This window comes from Cyprinodon tularosa, unplaced genomic scaffold (genome assembly GCF_016077235.1).
Source record: "Cyprinodon tularosa strain WSP-4 unplaced genomic scaffold, ASM1607723v1 ctg34, whole genome shotgun sequence".
In the NCBI taxonomy this organism is placed as follows: Eukaryota; Metazoa; Chordata; class Actinopteri; order Cyprinodontiformes; family Cyprinodontidae; genus Cyprinodon; species Cyprinodon tularosa.
The window spans coordinates 1,443,570-1,456,920 of NW_024039052.1; the positions used below are offsets into that span (position 1 = coordinate 1,443,570).

The window sequence follows — 13,351 nt, forward strand, 5'->3', positions numbered from 1 at the left end:
TCCATATAATATGTAATACTCCCTGCATGAATAATAATAAAGCTATTTTCATGCATAAATCAAGTGGAACACTATGGCGTTAGCCGTACTGCTCCACTTGTGAAAGCAAAATCCGTTGGGCTCTTTTTGGCATCAAGACAATTATTCTTATTGTAACATTGCTAGACTGGACAATCTAGGAAAAGAAAATACTAGCTTCCCTGGTGTCACGTGATTTCCAGTGATGATTCTGCTTAGCAGTGTGATGAACCTCAATTCCTGTCATTGTTTTCTGAGTCTGAAAGTCCTGATTAGACTATAATTTGGCGTATGAACTTCCCAAAAGCCTACTCTGTCAAGTAAATTCACCAAAGGCTGCCTTCTTCACCTGACTGTCCGCTAACAATGAACTATCACAATTATAACTAAACATCCTCATTGCTACAGGCGCCGACATGTTGATTTTCTTGTTTACCTCTAGAGAGCAGTAGTACCGTAGATCATCACTAGGAGGCAAAGAACTGTGCTAGCATTATGTGTAAAACCTTCTTAGACAAATAGGCTTATTGGAGACTAAAGTCTGGTCCTAATGTTGGACTTCCATGTTTAATGTTACTTTAGTGGGTTAGTTAAGAGGTATAATGTTAATTAAAATTATGTTAGGGTTATTAATATACTTGTTGCACATAAATGGAGTAACAAAAATGAATGTCAATAAATCCAAAGCCATAATATGAGTAAAGATATAAACTTGTGTCTATGTGTGATCTGTGTGTGACAAAATGTCCCATTTGTATGAAGACATGGTGTAACTCAGCTGTATTTAAACAGGAAAATGATCCAACCCAGTCCCAACAAAAAATGTGTAATACCCACATTATCCCACCATTAAAAAGGTGTCATGTTCAAAAATTTGTTCCTAAAAGTCAATCCCCCATTTTATTTGATGTCATGTAAATGTTTATCATGTACATTGGCTTGATACCAGGTCATGTGACTATCGAGTCTCTTTGAGGTTGTACTGTACACCCTGGTAAAAAAAAAATGTGCTTTATTGTATTTCAAGTATATTCATATTTCCTATAGTTTACTGAAAATGTACTTAGACAAATTGTACTTTTTGTAAATATATAAAAAGTATACTAACATTACGCTTTCATGCTAATACTTTTAACACACTTTAACATAATTACACTATGTTACACTTTATAGAAATATATTATTAAAAAAGTATACTTTAAGTGAAAGTTATGTGTAATTTCTAAAGTGTACTTATTTTAAATTTGTTTTTACATATATTTTTGCTATATTTTAAATTGTATGCTCAAAGTTGTCATTGTAACGTACATTGAAAGCATATTTTAAAAGTACACATTTTAATATCGACACTGTAATATTAAGTTTGAGTGCATTTTAAGTTACATTTGAATCTAATTATGAAGTGAAGTTATATACGCTTGTACTTCAGGTAATTCTTTTGGAAAGTGTTCAATAGTATAACTACAAAAATGCACTTAAACCCTATTATGCAATTTTGTGCTGTGTGTAAAGTACACAGATAGCAATTATTGCAGTTGTTATGTAATGTTTAATAAGTTTTGAAAAAGAAATATGATACAATACATCTTACACACAAAACCACATTGAACAAAACACTAAATGTTCACTTCAAAAGTACAGGTGCACAAAATTGTGTGTTCTGCTGAAAAGCAAGTGGTTTAAAGCTGGTGCAGTGCTACATTATGATCTAACAAATAGCATAACCCACATTGCAACAGAAAAGTTAATACTGGCCAAATGCAAAAGAAATAAACTTAACACATTACAATTGTCTCAAGTGTTCAAAAAAGAACATTTCATTAGTATTGTTTAATGGATCAAAGCAGGGCTACTGCAAACAAGACCAATTGGTGAGTGCACATATTTAAAAGTCGCTGACAGCACTTCATGCATATAGGAGTGATATGTGGAGGTTGTTTGGCCTTGATGTCTGTAAAGTAGTAGCTCCCCAAGAATTTTAGTCTTGGGGAGTTTTTGGTTCAGTACTGATATCAGAATTCCCATAGACTTTGAATGCACCACACCTGCACAGCAGTTAGTCACGGCTCCTCCCTGCTCAGAGCTAGCGTGCTTTTCTTTTAAGGCCTTGGTCTGCATGGAGAGAGGTAACTTTCAAAACATTCCCATTTGGTTTTGAAATCTTAAGATATCTGTATAAAACGCGATTTTGATTATTATATTTGTATTGTAGAAACAGGAGATGTAATCGGTTGAGCAGGAAGATTTGCTGTATTATTGTGTTGAAGAATATCCTGGTGAGTTCACATGAACCTGTGAATGAAATATATATATTTTTTGAGATGTAAAACCAGTCAGGATATAATGTTTTGTAATATATGTAATTTTACTAGCTCTTTTGATTTATTGAATGCATTAGCACAGTGAGAAGGAGGCTAACACACCCCCCATGTGCTCTTCTAAAAAAGAAAATGCACTTTCAAGCTAGCTACATCTTGTGTGATGTTGCTGTAAAACCCCCACAAGGGGTTAACGTAAAATTAACCCTTCATAGGTGTCCTGGATTGTTTTTTCCAGATACAAGTATTGACTACTGACCATAATGATTTCTTAGACAGTGAACCACATGTAAATTGATAATTTTACTTTATATTTTTGTCTGTATAAATGTGGTAAAAACCAATTTATATTATGGTGATTACATGATTTATTTTCCAATTGAAGTAATTGCTCTGCACATTTGTGTGCAGGCTGTTTTTTTTTTTACATAGTTGCAGAATCTGCTGTTACAGCTGAGCGGTTCATTGTATGGACTGGACTAGACTCCACCAGAGATGTTGATGCAGAATGTTCCCAATGTGAATGCCATCCGGTTCCCTGGAGGGTGGTAGGAAAAACAAGGAAACTTAAGGATTTTTCTTCCCTTTCTTTCTGCGGATTCATAATTTTTTTCTTTTCTGAGATCTCTGACAATTTCTGTTGTTACTTTGTTTAATTTTTTTGATCAGATCTGATAAAACCACTTGATGCATCAGATTTATTTAAATTCAACTGAAATGGACAATTTTTTTTTCTGGTGCACTTATGGACCCTGGTATATCATACTGATACAATTTGTCAGACTTTTCTGATGTACTGCTCAAAAATACTATGAATTTACAGTATCTCTCTGTTTGGTTAACAGACGCTGTTCTTCTGGAGTTTCCGTAGACAAGTGTCTCTGATGTGCGCACGGCCATCAGACGAAAATGTAACAATGAGCAGTTCAGCCAAAAAAAGGAAAATAATGTGTGGTGGGCGTGTTTTTGTATGGTGCGAGGGTTTAGGGGTGCAATAATAAGGAATGTTGTTTTTCATTGTTCAGTATTCCTCTGCGTTCTTTAAAGTTTATTTGTAATGTTTAGGTCTGCTGCCTGAAATTGACATATTTCTACAAAGTGTACTAAAGTACCAATATTTGAAAATGTGTTGTAAGTTTTATAATGAAAATGGTTAACGTCGATATGTAAATGTTTATACATTCTGAGATAGTACAAGTTATATTATTTGTAATGTACTATAATTTGGACATGTTTCAAATACATTAAAGTATATTTTTTCATCTGCACGGAAGTATATCCACAAGTCTTTCAGCATTTAGTATACTGTTAATACATTTGCAAGAATGTGCAAGGTAGAAAGTAGTATAGCAATGTAATGATAAAGTATATTTACTATTAACTGCAAAGTATGCTTTTTTAGTAATTGGAATAAGCCAACAGTATAATTAAGCATATTATTACCACAGTAAGAGTATATTAAAAGTATAAAGCTTATATATTTTTAAGACACTAACAAATCATTTTTAATGTAGTTATAATACAACCATAGTGCACTTTAATTTGACTAATTAAGCATATATTAGTACATATAAACTCATATACTTAAAGTATACAAAATATACTTTAAGTTGTTCCACTTTAGCACATCAAAGTACACTAAATACACTTCAAGTTGAGCTTGTCCACAATTTAATTACAATTAAAATATATTTAGTACAAAATTAGTTGTTCCAAAATAGCATCCTTCAAGTTAACTAATCATAAACACACTTAAAGTATAGTAATGATTAGTGTGCCTTCAAGTACACAAAAGTATGCTAAATTTTAGTACACTTAGCACATTTATTTTTCAGCAGGGCAGTATGTGGAAAATGAAGCATTGTAAGTAAAACATGAGCATTTTCATGCTATTTAATTAAACTTATTTGGGGAAGTATGCAGAGTAATTTCAAAATGCTTGCTTAGGGAATATGGATCATTCTTTTTCATCAGGTTTGCTAAAGAGTCCTGCATCTCTACAGGAAACGTGTTATTATCCAACATTGATAAGGCAGTTGGTATTGTTTTGGTAGTTCAAACTTCTCCAACCTGTGCCAATATTCCCCATTGCTGCTTGTGTGGAATTTGCAACACTTTAAAGAAGGAATTTGTTTTTATATGGATTTTGAATTTTCTAGAGGGAAGTATTCTTGATATTTCATTAATCTTCCATTAGATAATTTCGACAATTATTTTTCATATTTTTACTTATGCCAAAGATATCAGTAGCTTTTTAGAAAAATTGAATTTTACATGTACCACCAGGGGACTGCTTAATTTAGTCTAAACTGGACCGACAATTGTTGCAAAGTATGTATATTATTCATGCTTTTTGTTCATATTTGTTGTTCAAGGAATGTAGAAATTCTGTCTGTCTGTCCTAGACAGCAAACTGGAGTGGAGACCAAACTGTGAAAAAAAAAAGCTCTACAAAAAAGAACATAATTAGGAAAATATTATACATACACTAGCTATCAATGCTGTCAAAATTTGCACATTTTTTCTTAACATGTTGCATTTTTTACTGAAATTTGTGGGAGGTCAGCAAATAAAGTTCAGTTCTTCTGAAATAGATTATCATGCATCTTGCAAGATATGCCTTCAAAATGTAGATTTATTTCTGTTAAATATGACCTACTGTGGCCAATATAAATAAGGAGGCCAAATGAAACGAGGGACTCAGATGTATTTCGGAGCCAAATTGTGAATTTCAATTTCCCTTGTACAACAGCGTCGGTACCATTACACTTTTTTATCAGGACTAGACTGGGTCAAGTTTAGGAACTACTTATCCAGACCTGGACATTTAGCATAGAAGGAACTAACTATATTTTGTCTAATTGAGCTCAGATTGTTTAGACCATAAAGATAGCTGTTTCAAATTTCCACCTCAAGCTGCTTCAATGAGCAATGATACTGAGATTGTCATAAAGTCAACTTGATTTAGCTAAAGTATTTTATTATTTATAACCCTGTGTTATTTTGCCCTATCTGGAGATTAGATAGACATTTTTAACTTTTAAACAACAACCTTTAGCAGTGGTTTGAAGTTACTTGCCTTAACTTGCCTTTTCACATAAGACACAGCTGCAGAAGAACTTTCATACTTTAGGCAGTATTTAGGCAATGTAAGAGTGCATCTGTTCATTGATAATAAAATCTGAAGTACAATTAATTAAGATTACACAGAGGAGAAGACTTAACAAGGAAACTGTGCAAAAACAACCATCAGGAACCAAGGTGACATAACTAAAATTATAGTCCTATTTGTCATTACATTTCACCACAGAACAATTTTTTTTAATTAAAAAGTTCAATACATATGGAACTGTATCAAGAAAGACTATAGAAGAAAGCAAGTAAGTTCATATTACCATGACACACATTAAAGAAGATTGTAAAAGTGGATTTAATAAAAATACCCAAAGCTCAGGGTTAAAAATCACTGCAGCAATCTGTCAAAAAAAGCTTTTGCAAGTGCAATAAAGGATGAATTACTTAGACGGCTTTGTACAGATCTTTAAGGGGTGCCAGTAAAACTGGAGTCTGCTGGGTGTGAATAACCGTTTGAACATGACTCAGGCTTTTATAGAAAAACTTATCATGCTTTAACTCCAGACTCTAGCTAAATGCTATAACTTATAAAAAACTTTAATTTTCCTTTAAGGGGTTAAAGGATTTTTATTTAAAACAGTAGTATGCTGCAACAATAGAAAAAGAAAACTGTATGGACTCAAAATTAATAAATATGTTAGTTTCCTGAGCAATTAAAATTATAAAAGGTATCTAAATAGATCATGATAAATGGCCTGTACTTATTTACAATCGCTCTAAATCACTCTACGCTACATTCACTTATTCACCCATTCGTACACTGATGGTGGTAAGCTATATTGTAGCCACAGCTACCCTAGGGCTCACTGGAGGAAGCAAGGTTGCGGGCACACAGTTGCCACAGGTCACTCTAACCACCATCAGTAGGCAAGACAGATGTGTTGCCAAAGGACAAAATGATAGTGATAGCCAGAGCTGGGATTTAAACCAACAACCCTTCGGTTACAGCAGGGCAAACTCCTGCATCTGACTCCACCATCACCCTTTGGGGTTTCAAACCTGCAACTGGATCCATGTTTGGACATCCAATGCACATTAAAAGGAACACATTATGTAGACACTAGGCAATGATTCCTATCATCTTGTTCTTTACAAGCTTCTTATGTAGGGAAACAGGTATGATGGTGCGAAAATAATTTTTTGGTGAGAGGCAGGGTACACCCTGGACAAGTCATTGGTCTATACAAGGGCAACATTGAAAGGAAAAGCACAAACAACCATGCATACACACTCACTTCTAAAGGCAAATTAAATAGACCCATTAGCCTAACATGTATAACTTTTTCTAACAAAGATATCTTAAGAATTAAAAGACAAAGACTCCTAGCTGGTGTTAATTTGAATGTTAGTATGTATGGGTTTGTTATTTTACCTATCTGTTAAGCAGAGTAGATATCAGTTTTCCTTCTCCTAGGCTAACAATATATGATTATTGAGGTGATCTAATTAAGACATTCCTTCCTTTAGAACAATAAGTAATAATAACGATACATCTCAGGGGCCTATCTAATAAAGAACGTGTCTGCAATCATGAGGCGAAGAGGCAGCAGGGAACTGGCAGGGTTTTTTATTCCGTGTCAGAAACTGAAACGCACTTAAGAAGCCACTGCGTTTGGATGACTTGAGCCCACAGCTGTGCGATTCCCTGAATTTTCTCTGATCTGAATTAGTCTCATTTTAAATAAATTCCGTTAAACTTTTTATTCTTGTTTTTAGTAAAAATTATTTATTTAATTTGAAGAGTTGTTAAACTTAGCAGATGGCTCCCAGGGAAAGAAATGGAAGGGAAGCTCCTTGGTGCACATGGCTTCAGGAGGCAGCAGACTCTATCACAATAGGACCTTATAGCTGCAAAGTGACAGGTCTTAGAAATGCACCACCATGCCGCCAAACACAATTTTCACTCTTTAAAATAGTTGATTCCAAAATTAGTACCACTACATTACATTCTAACTTACCATTATTCTAAAAGTACTTTTTACAGGTTAATAATTTTCTTCATTGACCAAAAAGTGAAAACATATAATATTCAATCTAATTTTTTATTTCTGAAAACAGGCCCCGTGTTTTATTTGTTAAGAGACTGCACCCAACATCTGCACCTTTTGTTAGGATGGGTGGAATTTAACATAGAACTAAATTTATCTACAAGGTCAGATTTAAAATATACTTGCTTTAAAACATACAGTTACAAATATGCAAACCATTATCCAATTTGCATGTATTGCAAATCACTCGTACACTGTATTTTTGCCAACCATGTCCATCCTTTAATTCAAATGTCTTGTCAGATTTTTTTCTTCTATTGTTTGGAAAAGAGCAAGCACCCAGAAGCACTATAAATTAGAAGTCTGCATCAGAAGATTGCATGAGAAAGTAAGTAAACAGTATGCAAAGAGAGAAAAGTAAAAACGTAACTAAATGTGGCCTTCCGTGCTTGCGCTAACCACAGCTTCTGTGTGTCTACCAAAGGTAGTGTTCATGAAAACAAATAATGGTGACTTTAACACTTTACTCAAATTGCCAGTAATCCTTTGGGGAATTTACGATCCCGAAATTGCTTTCACTGCTTATTTGTGGCTGCTGACTAGTTGTCCCTCTTATTATACAGGTGGAATTTAAGTGGAAACATCAGAGCAACAGCAAGGCCTTTATTTTATGGGGCCACTGCTCTCACGCCATACACTGCAGTTGATTTTGCCTGTTGCTAAGATTGTAGCCTTGTTAAGTGATCTGTTGTGAAAATCAGGGTGAAAACTGTTATATCAGACACCCTAAATAATTCATTTTTTGTTTTTTAGGGGGGGGCGGGGGGTATCAGCAATATGACTGAGTTGTTTGAGGCTTCGTCTAAGTAAATTTTTAAAGATATTGATGACAGCTCCTTGTTTATTTTCATATTGACACCTTCAAAAATGAAACAAAGTCTCTCTGTGCCAGAACTAGTTCATCTGAAAACATCTGCTTGTCAACTTTAAAAAAAAAAAATAATTTTCTGCCTTTAAAATATACACTGCTGCCGAACAGTGTTTTTCTCGATACTTATCTGTTTTTGCTTTCTTGTCACAAAAAGTGTCATGCAAATTTTAATATTGGAGAACAGGTATTCACTGTAGGTTCATAAAATTAATTTACAATACAAATGTCTATTAAGGTTTAATTGTTTAATAATGTAAATTCAGAAAATAGCTACAATACTAACATTATTAACCATTAGTTCCTGACCGTAGAATCAGGAAATCACTTAAAGCATATGGAAAAAAAAAGGAAAACAAACATGTGGATATTCCAAGATGTTGAAGAAAAGATGAGTCACTGTTGTGTGTCAGTCTCGAAAGCATTACAAGAACAAGAACAAGAACATTGATTTACGGGGATTTGAGACTCCTGTAAACCCCAGTGACAAATAGAACAAAAAAATACAATGGGGATTGAATCTTCTCAGAAGGGACTTGCCTACCAAAATGAGCTACTCTGAGAAAGCCTTGATGAAGCATTCAGGAGGTCACCAGAGAACCAGGAACAATGTCAGGTTCTCAGGGTATTAGTGTGGATTTGCCCATTCCCTCTATTGTATTTTCATCAACTCCATGCCTACTGCTAAAAACATATGCATCAGTATAAATACCCATAAGGGACTGAACACATGACAAATAACCATGACAACGGTACTGTCAGTCCATCACAGAGACTTTGTCAAGACACCTCAGGGGATTTGTTAAAGCCAACCAACAGCTTATTGAGTGAAATCAGCGACTCACTAAGAAAACTGGCTGCAAATAAAGTCAGTCGGCTCGTACCCATTTTGTTCTACATTGTTTAGATGAAATCCAAAGCATGCTGTCTGCTATGTTGAGTTCAGTTTTAATGCTGTTCATAGTAAAGCTAATAAATCATGACATGCATATGCCCCTTATACTTTTAGAAACATATGCACAAATTGTGAAGTACAGTTGATGTCACAAGAAAAAAAAGCAGAAGCCAGCCATTAAGTTTGTTTAAAAAATTTTTTCCTGATATCTTTGGTCATCACAAATAGGTGCATAGCTATTAAATGAAAATGCTTTTTCATAAAGGCAATTTTCACAGATTGTCACCTTATAGCAATATGATTACAGCCATAGCTCTCATTACATTTAGAGCAATCATTTGCAGGTTTATGTATTCAAACTTCTTTACTAACCCTAACCCTGAAGAATGGGATGAGGCTATCTCGTATAGCTGACATGGAATGGCGGAGGGATTGCCAAGTACCAGACTTCTCAATCAGCTCGCTAAAACATTCCGGTAGCAAAGAGCGCAGTGGTGAGAAGTTAAACAGCACCAGTGATGAATGGTACCTCCTTCCTGGTCTAAACCAGCCAATATCCCATAAATCTTAGTCAGCCTGCAGGTCTGTAAGGCTTCTGATCACACTCTCTGGGTATTCTTCCATTGGCCATGTTCTCCAGTAGAGCCAAGGGTACCATCCTTCCACAATTATGCACAACTGCAGGTTTTAACCAGGTCTTTCAGAAGACACACAGATTTTATGAAAGATCAACACCTTAAATTCCATTTTTTATGTGTACAAACGCTTTGCACGTGAAGACCCTGGGAGTTGCTGTTATTGATGGAAATATAAATTATGTTATAAAACAAAAACCCTAAAATGCATTTGTTGTGCATAATCTCACAATTCAGAACAGAAGGACCCAGCATTCAGGCAAGACAGACAGCGGGATTACTCAAAAAAGCGTTTATTAAAACAAAGGGCTGGAGCTCTGCAGTAGCAGCGGCAAGGGCGTCTGAGGCACGAAACTCTGGAGAGAGGAAAACACAGGTTAGTGACCATGATAATCTAACACAGGAAGATTATGAACACGAATCACTAATCTGGATTATAAATTCAGTCCATAGCAAGAGACTTAGGTAAGATCCAGCTGGTGGGCTGCCAACAAGATGCGACGGGCGCTGCACAGTGTGTCCCAGATGCTGTAGCCCCAGAGAACATGCAGGAGTCTAAAACCAGGTCAGGCAAACAGATCAGAAAAGGCAGCCTCAGAAATCCAGGATTCCAAAGACAGCTCAGGCAAACCATTCAGACAGAAACAGACAGGCTCAATGGTTGAGAGGCAGAACAGGTCAGGATCAGGTAATAAGAAACATTAGGTTAATGTTAAAAACACTCACCACTGGCTAGAGAGAACAATAATAATCTTGCCCTGATAACTGAATACAAGCGCCTAAAATAGACGCAGGAGCAGGTGTATAAGATAAGCAATGATTAGAAACAGGGCAGAGTTAGACAGGTGAGTGGAATGAGTAATTAGGGCAATCATAAGTGCCAAGATCATGACACTTAAGGCACGTGGTTTTTGCATCAGGACAATAATCTGACATACTGGCACAGCAGCAAGTCTGAGTGGTTAAAACAGAGAAAATAGTATTTTAGATTAGATTATTCATGATTGTAGCATGGTAAACAATACTGTAATCCTCAAAAATCCCCAGATATGATTCTTTCTATTTTTTTTATTCTACAAATAATAGTTGGCCAAAGTTCTACATCATTTACTGTTATAGATAATGGTTTATGGAGGTTTTAACCCAAAAGCTGGTTTGGATATTTTTCCTCCAATTAATGAATTATGATGCCGCCTGTAATTCCTCAGATTATTAAACTTACTTTAATTTTACATGAATTGGGAAGACAATGAATCTAAAAAACTGTAGATATTTTTTCACAGAACTGTATGCAATCTTCCACAGAATTATATATTCCAGCTGTTTTTGCAGCTTCACTGGTATGTGTGTAAGAAAGTTAAAGCGTATATAAATCTGCTGGTGTTTGTGCTGTTTCTTTTAACACTGAGTTGCTGAAAGTCCCAGCATTCAAAGGATCCAAGATAATGATGAATTATTCTCTTTGGTGATTGAACTGCCAGTTGGAAAAGCAGTTGATTGACTGTTTTTCAATGGTATGTAAAAGACACCATAACAATCACTTCCATATGCCATCTTATGTAAAAATTGTGAAATATTGTTAATTCTGTTGGAGTCTGTATGCAGGCTACATTGCTTTCTATTGTTTTCTCACTATCCCTTTCCAGAGCTTTGTTTTCTGCAAAAGAGCACAGATAACTGTGAGAAGATTCGGTTCACTCACTACATCTGGAAGCATGCTTAATGATCATTGAAAAACAAAATGAACTATTCAGTAAAATGACATGCAAAGGGATAGACTGCTGTTTTGGTCTCAAACTCCCCCTTTGATTTTGTTCCCTGCTTTTGCGACAAGCAGTTTGGTCCCACAGTAGACCTTGCCTCAGCTCATAAAAGTTTAATTCTTCTAAATTTATAGCCACCCCTAAATTTACATTCTCCTGCGTGAGAAATTATTGCATCTATTAAAGGGTGAAAACAAAGGTTACTGCACATCTCTAACCACACCCTTGTATAAATATCTTCCTGCTGTTTCAATGTTTGTAACCACAGCTTTAATTAAGAAAGCTTTGATTCTCATAACATTTAATTTCCCTCAAATAATTAACAAATCCTTTTTGTCAGGTGTTTCACCTAAGGCCCTAAAAACAGCATTCATTATACTGCTTTCGAAAAAACTTTGACAAGCTGCTGTGGGTCTATGGCATTTAAACCCTGCCATAAATGGAATGCTAACCTGGACAAGCGTAAATCACACCACGTGCGTGGAATGACAACCCGAGGAATTTCAAATGACAATCTGCCCAAGTGCCTATGAACTAATCCGCTCACGCACGTAGAACTACTCTGCCCATGCACACAGGATTTACCTGCTGCATGCTCGCAATTGGTATTGCTGTGAAGAGCTTGTAGGCACCATAATATATATCTATGGCCCGTTCTTCCACCTCACAGATTAAATTCAGTCCGCGTCCTCTGCAATCATCCATCAGAGAGGAGGAAGAAGAAGATGATGAAGCTGAAGAACTGAGTGGCTGATGATTAGCAGGTGACATTCAGTAATATACCGTATATATTACAGTTGCGTAGCTTTTCATAACAATCGCTATGTGGTTGTGGTATACTTGCTAACACTAGCTGACAAGCCTGTCACCCATGTCTGTATTATAATAGACTTTTAACTGCTGTGGAAAAGGCTGTAGTATTTATTATCAAGCTGCAGTAACAGAGATCATTAAGAGAAGTTGCAGGATGTTTGTGTAGATGGCAACAATGCTTGTTATTGTTAAATGATTACTTGGAGAAAGCTTCTTTTAAGTGCAATTAACCTAGATACAGAACTTAAATTCCAATGTGCATCCTCTTTTTTATTAAGTTATTATTATTATTATTAAGTAATGTGATTTGTACATACGGTAAGTTATGTTTTCTTTGATAAGATATTTTAACATTCATTTAGATAATTCAGTAGCCTTCTTAGTGAATGTTTCATGCTGTAATAGTGCTGCTCTCACTTAAATACTATTTTAGCTACTTTATCCATCTCCTATGGGTTCAACCTGGCTGGGAAAATAATACTTCACAATGGTGTTTTACTTCACATTTATTATGTTCATGTTTTTTTATGTTCATGTTTTTTTCACAGTTTATTTATTTGGCATTAATTACACTGCAAAAAAATGTAGTATTTTTTTCTTAAAAAAAGGTGCATTTTGTCTTGAATTGAGGAGGTAAGTGAGACATTTTGCCAATGGAACAAGACAATTTACATTTAAAATAAGAAAAAACATATGTATTGTCTTATTTCAAGTGCATATTATCTAATTATCTTATTTTTAGAGTAAAAATACTCATTCCATTGGCAGATCATCTTGTTTACCTACTGAAATTAAGGGTAAATACACTTAATTTAAGAAAATTTTACTTATTTCTAGATCGTTTTTGCAGTGTATCTT

The 13,351-nt window shown here is 35.1% G+C and overlaps 1 long non-coding RNA gene across 1 annotated transcript; it reads left to right on the forward strand.

Annotated features, from left to right (window-relative positions):
- Positions 1-1,695: 1,695 nt before the first annotated feature.
- On the forward strand, positions 1,696-3,275 carry LOC119789510. The gene is made up of 4 exons (XR_005281597.1): positions 1,696-2,144; positions 2,231-2,294; positions 2,748-2,884; positions 3,182-3,275. It is a non-coding gene; the product is annotated as an uncharacterized LOC119789510 (long non-coding RNA).
- Positions 3,276-13,351: the final 10,076 nt, after the last annotated feature.